Source organism: Lonchura striata, chromosome 2, assembly GCF_050655825.1.
Source record: "Lonchura striata isolate lonStrDom1 chromosome 2, ASM5065582v1, whole genome shotgun sequence".
NCBI classification, from domain to species: Eukaryota; Metazoa; Chordata; class Aves; order Passeriformes; family Estrildidae; genus Lonchura; species Lonchura striata.
This window is the reverse complement of record NC_140704.1, coordinates 38228635-38243727: the sequence shown is the minus strand read 5'-3', so window position 1 is coordinate 38243727 and position 15093 is coordinate 38228635. Positions and strand designations below refer to the sequence as shown.

The window sequence follows — 15093 nt, the reverse complement described above, 5'->3', positions numbered from 1 at the left end:
AAACACTTAAATACATTATCTGAAGCGAGTTATTACTTAAGCATTAAACTAATGAGCCAGTCAAAATACTGGAAAATTATAATCTCATCACAAATCAGATCACAATGTATCTCAGCTAATTAGCAGAAGAAAAGCAGTAATAAATTACTCGTGTTTCTTCTTGGCCACTAAATTCCCTTTCAACATATTTTAAACAGTACTAAATATGAAACCACTGCTTCTTACTAACAAAGAGTTGGTAAAATACGAAATTTCTACTGGTTTGAAGTGTTTATTTTTTGAAAACCCTATAGAAAATAACAAAACTTCTTCTGAAGGGGAAGCTATGGATGTTTTCAGAACATATGGCATTAGCAGCATTTATCTAACATACCTAAAAATATGCACTGATATATAATGGCCAAAGTCATAAAGACACTACAGATAACACTTCCCAAGCACTTCAAGCCCAAACTGAGGGCAAGTCCCCAAGGCATCATGAATATTCACTGAAAGTTCAGGTCTAGGACAAGGCTGGTAGCTTGGCTATTCCCAGAGGAAGGAGTGTGTTTCTCATACCTCCCCAAACTGAAGGTTCTCGAATCAAATTATGACTAAACTTCTGCTCAGTCCAACATCTGGTGATAATCCAGGGAGTTCACTTTCACCAGCTGTCCTGTGTATTGGTATTGGTCTCATTCCATGGTTGCAGATCAGTGCGATGACCTGATTACCTCCTTGTTATTCCATAATACAAATTTCCAGCCTTCCATTCTCATTTACTGCTTTTTATGTGATGGTGCAGAAAATGAGGCAGTAGTCTCTCAGCAGTTAAATAACCAGAGCAGGACTGTTCCTTTCTGTGACATTCACCCACTGCAGAACTGCACTGCTATGGATGAAAGCACTGATCAGCATCTTTTGGTGAATTCGGGGAAGGTGAATGTATAACATCCTGATGCTGGGAACAAAAGTATCTGTGAATTTTATTCGCTCTACAGGGTAAATAAGCAGATCAGTGACACACACTTCTTACACAGAATGAATATCATTTGAGAACCAGAATGTTCAGAGGAAGGACATTAGTGTCTTAAAAAAACAAGTGAAAGTGCTGCGGAAGAGAAAGAGCAAGAGAAAAATGTTATCACGCTGCATCACTGTCACTTTTGCTGTTCAGCTTCACGTTGTTTTTCACGGGAGCAACTGCCACACTGAGCTGCACTCAGGAGAGGAAAGTCCCTAATCTGTGCATATCCCTTCCTCAGGACAAACTGAGACCGGTGAGAGAAGAACAAAGATGATGACTATTACTTTTAAGCAAAGGGAATGAAAGTGTTTACAAGTTGAGTCAGAGCACTGACACACTTTCAAATGCAGGCATGCTCCCTCCCCCACCACTTTCTACACAGACTCATTCACAAACCAACAATAAGTAAGTCAAAAGCAAACACAGAAAACCGTTCAGTTATCAATTCAGAGTTGCAACTGCTTCCTGAAATTAATTAAAATAACCAGACTTGCCACCTCATCCTTGTTGGCTTGGGTCTCCCTCCCCTGTACCACAGTATTCCCTCTATTTGCTTTCTTTTCAGTCACTTGCAGTCCAAGCATCCTCAAAAGTCTCCAAAGTGGGTCTATTTTCCTTTTCTTCTTGGAATAGAGCTGATATGCCCCAGAATACTTTATTTGCATCCGTAAACCACAAAGACCCATCAGCAGCGGCTGGGGAATGAATGGTGGCTGGGGGACTCTGCAGAGGTGAGCGGCGCTGAAAGCAGAGAAGCCACTGGAACAGACGATTCAACAGCAGAGGAGAAAATACTTATTTTAGGCCTTTAAGGTGGGCTGGAAAGGATATGGTTGCCCCCTGCAAAGGAGATCCCTGGGGAACAGCTCATTGTACTAGCAGTGCAGTGGGAAACATGAAGGCAGGGGAAGTATGAGCTCAGATGCAGAGACAATGAGCAAAAGGCTCCTTCCAGAGTGACTCATCCAGCCTCTGGGACAGAGGAAACCGATCACTCCATAAATCAGATTCTTTTGCTAACTATCCAAGTAGTGGCATTTGGCAGTGGGCAAAGCAGCTATTCACTCCTCCTAAAAGCTCATGGGATGGTGCTGGGAAATAGGAGTTAAATAGAGCTTCTGGGGAGATGATATTTGGTGACAAGTGGAGGAAATAGTACAATAAGATAAAGGAACTCATTTGACTTTACATAAATAATAGGGAACAGGATCAAAGGATTGCAATAACACTAAAGTTCAGCTAGAGCAAAGGATTTTTTTTTTTTCAAACTTGTGGGCCACTCATGACTTTTTTTGTATGTAAGAGTTAATTTCTACATTATTTATGTGCCAGTAGTACAGTTTTCTCAAAAAAAAGCCATATCCAATATGTAATAGAAAGGAGAGAGCAATTTGGAAAAAAACATGTTGATTTGGGGGTTTTTCTCTCCACAAAGTTATTAGATTTGAGGTAGTAAAATTATATGCAAACTAATTGGGAAAAAGTCCAGTACACATTTCTCATCTTTGTTACTTCTACATTTAGTGTATTAGCACTTAAGAGTCTGCAGGGAGGAATCCCTTTCCTGAGGAGCACTGGTGTCCCGCCCTGCCTTGAAAAACTAAAGAGCTTCTATTCTTATGGAAGGCAAGTTAACACACTAGACCATGGAATTAAGTGATGCACCAAATACTACATTACTTTCACTATTAATTAATCAGAACCAATGGTTTAAGAGTAAGATATTTTACTAGAACTTGCTGCTTTCAGTTTGTCTTATGGTCTAGTGTTAAGGAATGTCTCTTCTGAGGACTGTCTCTCAGCCCTGTCTAGCCCCAGAAGGATTTAGAGGGGAAAAAAGAGGGGAAAAAAATAAAACCAACCAACTATTTTGTTTAGTTTTACTATTATCTTCTCAAAAATACCAAGGATACAATGTAAAGCACCAAAAGGGTTTTCAGTTCTATTTACCAAACAAATCTGATGCAGCTAGCTCAGCCATCAAAGCTCCCCCTTGATGATGAGAATCAGACTGGGTCCTCTCAAGCTGACCTACCACCTCCACCTGCCTGTAGAGCCCTGCAGCTCAGCCACTTGTGCAACAGTGTTTGGGAAGGACTAGGGCTACCAGTATCTGGAGCTCACTGATTCTCCAACCATCAGGGGGCTGAGGTGCCAACTGGTCCTATTTGAACACCTTTGATCTCATGTTACACGTGGCAGCTGAAGCAAAGGACAAGTGGGTCTTGTAAGACTAACATTCATGATGAAAGTTTTGAAAATCAGAAATCCTCTCCTTCCCAGACTCCTAACAGGCAGCCATAAAAATAATTAAAGGAAAAAAAAGAAAAATAAAGAAAGAGAAGAGGTTAGGTTGCAAGCAATGTGCTCAGAGAAATGCATTCATCCATTCATCCAGAGGTGACTAAACATTCTGAAAACCATGTAACTATTGTTCTGTTGGAGTAAGGGAAAGAAAGGAAAAAGAAGAGACTCTCCTCTCCTCTCCTCTCCTCTCCTCTCCTCTCCTCTCCTCTCCTCTCCTCTCCTCTCCTCTCCTCTCCTCTCCTCTCCTCTCCTCTCCTCTCCTCTCCTCTCCTCTCCTCTCCTCTCCTCTCCTCTCCTCTCCTCTCCTCTCCTCTCCTCTCCTCTCCTCTCCTCTCCTCTCCTCTCCTCTCCTCCCCTCTCCTCCCCTCTCCTCCCCTCCCCTCCCCTCCCCTCCCCTCCCCTCCCCTCCCCTCCCCTCCCCTCCCCTCCCCTCCCCTCCCCTCCCCTCCCCTCCCCTCCCCTCCCCTCCCCTCCCCTCTCCTCTCAGAAGCCTATGGCTAACAATTTGAAGCCATTTCATTTTTGAATAACTGTATTTACAGATGAATAAGGAACAACTGACTGTTGATATCCCACCCCTGAAACCAAGAGAAGCACTCCTAATGTGAACATTGAAATATCTATTCTTTTTCCAGGGGAAAAAAATATCATAGGACTGCCTTTTGCAAGAAAGACATCTCATAAAATCATTGAGAAATCTTTTTTCTGCTGAATAAAATACTTCTTCAGCTTTAACAATCTGGAAGAACTCTAGCTGTTACAGTAAGCACAAAATAAAATGAAAAAATTACCCTGAAACAAATAATCTTACTTTTAGCCTTTCACACATTCTCAATTTCTCCTACCAAGAGCAGAACAGACTTGAGAGGATGAGCAGCAGTGTCTGAAACCATGGAAACTGTAGTTTGCCTGTTTTTCTTAAGAGTTGGGCAACAGGCCCTGTCTGAAATCTAGTTTCCAGAAGGTTTTGCAATTAGAGAATTCAAGTATGAATGCAGCAAGTTAGGGAACAAAAATAAACAGCATTTCATACTCCATTCTAAGAGTTTCTAAGTTATTATGAAAGTATTTTCAGAACCACCCTTTGAGACTCAGATTATTGGATGATCATCACATTTTCTGGCCAAGAATGCTTGCAATTTAAAGAAAAGCATGATAATGGGCTGCATCAATTGGGCACAGGTATTTTGCAAGATAGAATTTATATGCCATCTTTTTTGGTAGTTTCACTGTTCTCCCTTTACTCAGGATTTTTAGAGGATGGAACAATGTAGAGGACAGATCTTTTCATACTACATACACACCTTAGAGTCAGCTTAATATACCTTTTGGTCTGTTGGGATAGGTGCAATTTAGTAAAGATGCTAAGATTCACAGTTCATTTGCATTCCTTAGTTGACCAGACCTTAAGTGAAAAACCTTAAATTTTTTACTTTTACTCCCCAAAAACTTACCAGGCATGATAAAGGACATGTTTGGTTTCTCTTTTCTTTTAAACAAAGTCCTATCTTCAGGTGAAAAACTGTTTCCAGACTCAAAATATGAGCAAAGACCCAGGACCAACAAGACAGGCTCACATTCAAACACTGACCTACTTCCTATTATAGCTTTTCCTCATAGCTGAAGAACACACAGTGCTTCCTTAGTAAAACTGAAATGGTGTGGCATATGCTTCTGTAGACAAATAAAATGCTGACAGGCAATGCAGTAAACTGAGCCACACCACTTTTTCCTCCTGTGAAAGCCCTTTAAACATCAGTATTACATTATTCACTGGAATAATGACTGAGTACTTTATAAATGGGACAGAAAGTCAATTATTCCACACAATGCACCATCACAAGCAAGACTGTAAGATCGATGTGCCCATAGCCTATTTTACAAATACTTAAACAAGAAACAAACAAGAGAATTAAGTTCATAGCTTCTTAACACTTTCCAGAGCTGGTAATGTATGTACTGTAACTCACAAAGGCTATTTATAGAGGCGAGTTTCTGCACAGCATTCCTAGAAAATTGTTTCTATTAACCCCCGGATACCATGTTTGTTGAAGCCCTGAGGATGTGTTACAATTAAAAATTGGTGTGAAATTTCAATTTCAACAGTGTTTTTTATTACCCAGACATAAAATGCCGGTTGACACTTTGTGATTAAGATGAAACACTGAGTATCATTTCATTAAAACCAACAAAAGAGCAATAAAAGCCATCAGTCCTACATACCCCAGTTTTAAACACACACTGGGAGACCCCATTCAGTGGGATAAGCAGCAGACATACCTGTTGAGAACCAGAACAGCATGGCTTTGACTTGCAAACATGCAAATTTAAAAGATCAGAATTAATTGTATAGCAAAGTAGTATAGGTTTAAGTGGTTTCTTTTTTTCAGCAGTTTGGAAATGAACACAATTACTAGCATTCATTGCCTCAAGTTTTTACAAATTAAATGTTTCGGGTGTTTTTCGTAAAGCAGAGCATACCTTAGCTGTGCTACAAAAAATAACATAAGTTCTGTGGAGATCCATTTGCTGGTTTATCCTAATTATTACAGTAAAACATGTTTATTGTTTTGTTGCCTATATACAAAATACTAAATCTACTTAGAGTTGCTAAATTTAGGATTATCCCTAGATGATTATATTAAGCCTGAAATGGAAATAATTCTAGAATATGCTACCAAGTATCTTTAAATAACTGAAATGTATATTAATTAAATATGCTGTTCCAATAGATTTCTCCTCTATTTTAAATAAATAAATTAATTAAATATATGCATGGTGTTTAGGGGTGCAACGACTACATCTAATTAGAGAAACCTTACCAATAGCTTCTTTCTACAAATTCACACCAGCCTTTTAAAGTTAGACACAGCATGGCTAATTGCATTTAGCAAAGAAACATGCCACAGGGAGATTTTCTGTTATCCTTCTAAAAATACTCTGTGCTAATTATTTTTGCCAGATACTTAAATTTCATTGTCTAAAAGTACAGTAGAAATACTGTCTGTTACGTTTAGGAAACTTCATTGAATAGTTCAATTAAATAGTTTATAAAAATCTGCAATAACATTCTCTGCTCTAATGTGCTAAGCTTGCATTTAGTCTTGCATATTAAACAAAAGGTAGCACTGGATCCAATTCTTCCTCAATAATTAAGAAGAAATGAACAAATGCATTTGATAATAAAGGGTAATAAAAAAGACTATTATTCAAATATTATTCAATTTCTTGAATATGAAAGAGATTCCAACAATTGTGGGTATAGTATATTTTCTCCAGTATGAATACTTGTGCCAAATAATGGTGAGGCTACACCAAAGTTTCTTTTGCAAAGGTTACCAGAGTGGATTATTGATATATTAACTTTCTCATATGAAGGCCCAACTAGAATCCAAGAATGAAAATCATAAGATTTTTATAAGAGCATATGAAATCCCAGACTATATCACTGATTCAATACTCTGATACCTATAATTAAGAGTGAGACCTTGCAGAACGTGCTGCTTGATCAGCACAGGTAATGAATTATAATTAAAGTGGTATACTTAAAAAGCATTGATGACAATGACTAGGTAATTTCCATTTATACTCTTAGGAGTTTAATTAATAATTTGAACCTCAACCACATCCTCTTCAATATTCACAAGCTGCAGCCATTATGTGATAAGGCTGGGGAAGAGGAGCAGGCAGTTCACACCTGTAAATTTTAGCTCCCCTTTACACCATGCTGACCCATATAGGAGTGAGCCCTGTTTTGCACGAGAGTTAGCCCAGAAGAAATAGCCCTGGCTTAGCTGGTTATAAACATGCAAACTGGAACCCATAATAGGCAGGCCCAAGTGTCTAATCCATGTATTTGTTGCAGTATAGTGGTATTTGTAAAATATGCATCGAGACATAAATATGTAAATATGAGATAGAATCTGCTTTAGAAATTCAGTGTAGTTGTATAAATCAGAAGTTAAGATAAGCAGATAACTTATTGCATTCAGAAGAATTTCAGAAGGTGAAAATATAATCTGTTCAGGAAATACGTAGTTTAGCTTTAAAAACACCCACAGGGAAGCTGATGATAAAAAGCAAGAACAAGTTATAATTGAGTAGATGCAGATTTCATCAGAGAAACAGATTCACTATGCATAAATATTGTAGGTGGTTGCAGATTAGTATTTAGGAAATGTGCCTTTTTAGGGTTTGTGTTCCAAATGTTTTATGTATTCTTTTTCCCACTAATCAATGTATTTGTAAAATAGATAATTTGCAATTAACTTAACATCTTATTGTTTCTTCATAACTAACAAATAATAACTGTTTGGGGAATAAAATTTGCACAGGCACACCTGGTAGTATGATTCATGTGAGAATCAGAGAATAACTTAAAATCACTGGCATCTGTAACTACTCTTGGTGGCCCTTGTGGGTTTGGAAACCATTCAGGAAAATTTAGAGTTGGGGAAGCCCATCAGCATCATGCTGTAAAAGAGCTGTAATTTCTGTAACAAAATCAGTCAGAGACCAATTCTAAGTAGAGCAGTTCCAACCCAAAATGAGTAAGGAGTCAAGTTGCAGGTGGTGCAATTAGTGATGGCAAGAACTGAATTTATGTCTGAAAACAAAAGATAACACTATGTTTACACACAGCATGAGAGTACTATTTATTTAGTTTTTATAAGTATGTAACTTGGACTTGACCCTGTTCTGAAATCAGAAAAGAAAAAAGAAATCTGTGCAATGATAATGAACTATTTGTAGATAGTCCTGACTCTAGAACTTCCATAGTCAAGGTTATATGATTATAAATCTCAATTAAATATGTATGACCATTTTTGTTGTTTCAAAGGAAATTAAACAAGTTATAGCCATGTGGAAGACCATGACTCAAAGAATAAAGTAAGAGAAACCGTCAATTTTATTTTTATATATTTGGCTTGAAATACTGTAGCCATGTTATAATATCTGACACCCTGTCCCATTGAAAGCACCTTTCTTTCTGAATTCTGATGACAGAAGATGAGACATTGTCTACTACACAGAATTCAACACCCCATCAGCAAAGAACTCTACTTTTCAGCTCCTGGGTTTTATGAAGCAGTAGTGAGAGCTTTGTAAAAAGGTTTTAAATGTTAAGCATCAGCATCCAGAAATAAACACTCGTCTATTCAGAAACAATAACCAAAAAAAGCTTTAAGAAGAAAAATAATTTAAGGGTTTATTTTTAAACAGCTATTTTTAAAGTGAGCAGCCTTGACATTGAACATTCTTCTGTCATCATAAGAAAAGGGAGTTTAATTTTGAGGGATCAAGCTGCTTGCTTTACTTTGAGTTCCATAATTCTTCCTTTCTAAACTTAAGAAAAGCTACCAGAGTGTAAATGCTCAGTAGCAATTGACTTAAACATCTAGAAAAAATAACAATTAAAAAGGTACAAAGGGTTCCTTGCTGTACAAATACATTAAAGTAGGTAAATATGAATTCTGAATAAATGAATTTTTAATACATTCAGTCTTTGAAAATATCTCTTTTATTCTGTGTACACAAGTGTCACAAACTGTTTATGAAAACAGCTGTTCTGAAAAGTAAATAAGACACTTGCAAAGACTGTGTTGTGTCCTATTTCTGTGGCTCATCTAATAGTCGATAATTCACTTCTGTACTTTGTGGTTTCACTGCTTCAGCTCAAGAACCACAGTGTGTGGATTGAAAAGTGACCTTCAGAAAGACAATGTATTCCAGTAGCTTATTTCAGTGTTCATAATATCCAAAGTCGGCATACTGATGGGACAATAGCATGTGATGACATATGTCAACCATAGGAGAGAAGTTTAATAAAGTAGGACATGCCGTGCCATGAGGAAATCTGGCTTCCATTTCTGGCTCTGATACAGCTTTTCTTTATGTGACAAATAATTTCATCTGCCTAAAATTGCTTTTCTCACAGTTTAAATGAGATAGTATTTGTTTACTTTTCCAGATACTGTGAGAACTAATTTGTTCATAATTGGGAAAGCATTTCAAATTTCTTAAATGGGAGCTTTGACTGGACCTTAGCATAAAGCTGTCCTGTAGACTGGGAATAGTTCTTGTCTACAGCAAGCAGTCAGGTTCAGATTTGTTTACAGCAATTTGAAACTCCTTTCATGCAACTTTTGCCACACATAAGAGAAAATGTTTATTCCTGGTACTATGCCATTAGCAGTCTTAATTACATGTGAACACACAAAACCAGTAACCAAATTAAACATACTGCACTAAATTTATAGTGCCTTTGTGGTCACTAGGACAAATATAACAGGTTTTTATTACATCTAGAGAATTTCTCATTCTACCACCATTCCTTAATTCACTCCTACAGTCCCAGAGGTCCTTTTTTACCTTCTTAATGCTCAGGTATTACCACTCCAACAGTGTCCCCTCCCCCACAACGGCCTGAGTGTAAGCTATACTCATAGCTTAGTAGAATATAAAAATACACACAACATTTTAAAACTCAGCATATCAAGGCTAACAAGATTAAGGGGAATTTTTTTTTTTTTTTTTGTGGCACATTGTGGAAACAGAATATAAGCTTGAATCATTGTCAGAAAAAACTGTCTCAGCACATTCACTGGGGACTGGGCAGACCACAAAGGTTCCTTACATGCATATTCTATCAGCCAAAAGGAAGATGGATATGCTCATTAAATCACAAGTAAGTTATCAGTAACTGAGCTCTCAGAAAAACTCACAAATTAAAATGACGACCTTTGAAACTCTGACTATGCCTAGTTTAACAGCTGCTGAAGAGTAAGAACCATACAAAGAGGCTTACTGTCACGGCAGCAATTTTACAGAATCTAATAGTGTGAATGGCCAAACCACTTCTCCTGATATCACAGTTAGATGCTGCTAAGAGAGACGGTTTAATCCTAGATTAATTTTTATTCCAAATAATTGGAAGAAAGCTCTTGATAACAGTCTTGCATTTCTGGCAAGACTCCAGATGGTCTCAGGTAAAGTATTTATCATTCACACAGCAATTCCACCATTAATTTAGCAGAAAGCATGACTATTTGAATCAGATGAGATTGTATTCCTATACCAGCAGTATTACATTCACTTATTTAGAAGCTGAAACTAATGTAAATTGGTATAATTTAATAAGGAACCATATGGTCTTGTAAAAATATAATCTAAATATTTATATATACAGTCTTTAAGAAAACCAATTCATTTTGTAAACAAACAAACAAATGTACCTCAAACAAAATTTCAATTTTTTTTTCTCTCCAATCAGGTGCTTTTAGAAGAACTGAGATAATTCAAATCAGTGCATTCATGTTTTCATGATCTTTAAAGGCCTTGGTTTTGCCAATGATTACCAGCACATACAGAGACAGATTGGTTTGTGTTCCTTATTTATCTGTCTAAATCCAAAATTAAGACTAAGGAAAAGAAATAGCTAGAGTTCTAGTGTACATGGGTTCTAGCCCAATAGCCATGAAATAGGTGCTTAAAATCATGCTGCAACTCACTAAAAAAAGGAAATAGCAAGAATTGTCAAAAGAATAAAGTGCTCACTGAAAAAGGCCATCTCTGGTGCAAACCCAGTGCTGTTAAATTATGGAGCGGCAGTACTGAAGCACAGATTATCACCTCTCACAATTTTATTCTCAGAATCCAAAACCAACAATTAATTCTAAATTAAAAATGGATGTTAGAGTCACTGAAGAGTTACAAATACATACAGCACTGAAAACACAAAGAAAAACATCAGCACAAGATGACATCCTACATGTTGCTGCTGCTTTAGGAAAAAAAATGGTGCTTCTTCAGAAAGAAACAATGGCCACAAGCAACACAAGTGTCACAAGGTGTATTAGTGTAACTGCTGAAAAAGGACTGAGTGACCCAAAAAAAAAAAAAAAAATCCTACACAGCCTTCCTTATGCTGTTGTTTGACTTGGTGAAAAAATATTTTGAATTCTGCATTATACTAATGGTGACATAGTTAGTGGCACAAAGTCTTTTCAAATTCAGATAACCATGGAAGATGACCTCTGTGAAATGTCCTCCTTTGAAATATCACTAGATAAATCTACTACTCCCAAAATGAAAAGATAATTTCCCACATAATTATTTGCAGAGTACTTTTTAAAATGTTTATTTATCTTACTTAGCTAAGAGTATTAAAATTCTGAAGAAAATAAATATTTGGCTGTGTATTATTGACATTTACAGAATGTGAAGGGACAACTGTTATCTAAAGGATGATGTTGGACATCTTTCACTGTTTTGTGAAGAAGATAGCAGCAGAATAACTCCCCATGTACCTTGAATTTAACCTGCACACACTGATTCCATAGGGAAATAAACCCAAGGGATCCATGTAACAATGGAGGTGGCCAAGGGCTTGACCATAAAAGCTGGAGAGGATTCAGTTTAAGCAGCACACTCATTCACTCACTGTCCTTCCCTTCCATTATGTTTTCTATGGCTTTTCTCTACCATCAGTCTAAGTTATTGCCAGGAAATCATAAAATCAAAGAAGGGCCTAAAAATCCTGCAGTTGATGTTCTCTTGCCTTGGATTCTGAACAGAGCAGGATATTTTCATTTTAATTCACTGAAGCAGATTTTACATAAAACTTCAAACACATAGTTTAGAGTTATTTGACAACATCAAATGCTTAACCTGCGCTTAACAGAAAACGTCCATAGCACAGTCTTGTTGTTTCAAAGAAAATGGAGTAATTTAGAGAACTAGATGCCTGTTACATTCTGGAGTTTTTATTATTATTATTATTATTATTATTATTATTATTATTATTATTATTATTATCATAATCATTAGGTAATGCTGGGTAGCAGGGATTAACCTGAAAATTTTCCTCACTAAATCTCCTGCTTTTGGAAATTACAGAGCTCTGTCACCTAGCAGCATCCTCCTCTCCTTCTCCCATCCAAAACACTGTATGCTCAAAATTAACTTCAGATGATTTAGATAATTTTAATTATTTCTAAAAATTTCCAGATCCTTATCTGTTCATTAATGGATACTAACTGTCCTTAATTTTAAGGGCTGTGCATGCTGGCAATTTATGTTTTATCACAATGAAGAAAAATAAGATAAATATATCATCATTTTCATGCTTTCTTTCCTAAGAGTGTATCCATCTGAAGAAAACCACATTGATGGATTTTTCCTTGTTTCTTAATGTAAAATACATCAGCCGCTTTCTGTGAAAAATACTAGTATATCAGCAGCCCAACTCTCACATACAACCTAGATGCAACAAATCCTTATAGAGGCAGTAGTGGTGAAGCAAAAAATCAGGGGGGACATTTCAGTTTTAAGCTTTTGTTGATTAGAAGAGATGACAAGGTTTTGAATCAGTACAAAAATAGTAACTATGTCTTGTTTTGTTAGAACAACAGACTCCTAAACAACAGTACATTTTCTGAGTGCTTGAGCGAGTGATAACATCAGATGAAAATATGACAACTCAGAACACTGTCGATTTTTTTTGCCGACATAGTTAAGCTCACTACCCTATGTCACAACATCTGAATAGCTTATCTACAGTAACCCCAAAGAACACAAACTTTATTATTAAAAATTAATTGCTATGCCCAAATATTTAGGAAGAAACATCAAGTTTCAAACACACTGGAATATTTCTCATCACTGAAAGTCACCCTACAGCTGGTGGCAATATAAATTCACTACCTAAAGTAGAATTACTTGCATGAAAGACATCTTATGTCATAGACAAAGCAGTGGATCTGGGCTGACCTATCTGACTGCTGCCTTATCCCAGACTCAGCTGCTCAGGATGTTTCTCTGGCTGCAGTGGAGGGAGGTAAAGGAGCCCAGCTGCTCTGCTGCCTCTCTGAGCTCCGCAGCTCCCGCTGGAAACTGCGGCATGTGCCTCCCTGCAAGGAGCTGAACTCACCTCAGCCACACAGCCAGCTTAGGCCAGTGCAGAAGGCCAGTGCAGAACCTGGAAGCAAAACCACATTGCCTGCTCCTCTCTCCTAGCAAGCCAAAGAAGAAATTATTCTATCTTAGGTCATCAGAGAGCCGTGGATAAAAACAGGTGCCCTCCTCCGGCACCCTGAGCTCTGCCAGCCTCTGGGTTTCAGCTGTGTTGGCTCTGCCCTTACACCGTAGCTCTACAGATTGTGTCCTTGGTGTAACTTGAATTTCTTATATATCTTGAGCAAAAAGACTAAACATGGCAGAGAAAATATGTCAAAATTACTGCTGTGGTCTCTTAACCTTTCAGTAAGAGAAGTATGTTCAACTCTCAGGCTGCAAACCATGAGCATCACTGTAACTTAGGCTTCATTGATATATGTGATATTCTCCCTATGCATCACTTTTTATTGTAGCTGTGGAAGGGAAGAGGAGGAAGCTAAAGAAAACCATTTTAAAAAATTGCATATTTCTTTTAGCTGCTGATTTTTCTGACAATTACTAATTAAATACTTCATGGTCCTGTTCTTTCTATGTAAAATATACTCCCAAATACAACCTCCTTCTTCTGCAGCCTTCTCATTTATTTTATACACATGGACAATTGCACACTTACATTGTCCTGGTGCCTCACCAGTTTCTCTATCAGACCAATTTATGATGAATAGCAAGGCTGTTCAGATAACAGGGATGGGGAAGACTGACAGATGGGTATGAATTGTATATCTACTTTTTCACACTTGCCTTCATCTGCTCACTCCAATCTCTCTCTCCCTCTTCTAATTTTCATTTATCTTAAAAAAATAAATGTCACACATTTCTTATTAAGTAGTACAGAAAGAAACTTACCTTTACTCATCCACTGGTCTCAGAATACTCTCTTCTACAATGATAAACTGACAAATTATGAGCCTTACTTGTAAGGAATTTTCCTGCTACTTCTAGAGTATAGATTTTTGTCCTGTCTTTCATCACCTCTAGCCTCCACAAGTGTCAAAAATTATTGATTTGCTGTTGAAATATTAATATTTTCATATCCTTTTCCATTTTGGTATTTTGAACTGGTGCAAAATGAGATCACTGTCCAATACTGTAGGTGACACATGACACAAACTGTCACATCTTCTGTTTTCTTTCCTCTCTAATCAATTGTTCAAGCATGTAGATCTTCCATCTCGATTCAAGAACAGAAGCCCCCCTTCAGTTAGGGAGGACACATTCTACAACTCTTTTTCTAATTAATTCCTTTTATTCTTTGCAAATTTTTGCCAGATAAAGTCACCACCAAACAAACTCAACTACCACTTTTCAAAGACCACTCAGACACCCGACATTATTTTAGATATGCTGGATTCTCTAAAATCGAAAGATTTCAGATCAAAATATAAACCCATTTCTTTAAACACCTGCCAGCTCACATCTAGCAATCAGCCCTGCCTCCTTCCTTCTGCTCTCCAAGCACTATCCCCACCTTATCATTATGCAAATTGATAGTGAAAGCAATGTATTTTTATTTGGGTATCCTAGTTCTTCATCTTCGAATCATACCTAAATGCATTCTTTGTCACTGGCACATGACTTACATTTTCCCACCATCCATGAATTATATTTCTATTTAGGATCATACTGAATCTTTTCATTGCACCTTCTGTTTCTCTGGCCTTTCCCCTTATCATTTCTTTAGCAAATAAAGTTTACTACATTCAAAACTGCTTAGAGTGTACCTGCAAGGATCAGTTTCCTAAGCTCTTTGACTTAGCATATAACCTCCTTTATAAATTCCCCCAATTAACATCAGATCGTCCATCTTACTTGAATACAAACTT

The 15093-nt window shown here is 37.2% G+C and overlaps 1 protein-coding gene across 2 annotated transcripts in view; it reads right to left on the bottom strand.

The window, feature by feature from the left end:
• LOC110474601 (ubiquitin-conjugating enzyme E2 E2) overlaps positions 1-15093 on the bottom strand; it is a 200422-nt gene that overhangs the window by 126822 nt on the left and 58507 nt on the right. The window lies entirely within an intron of this gene.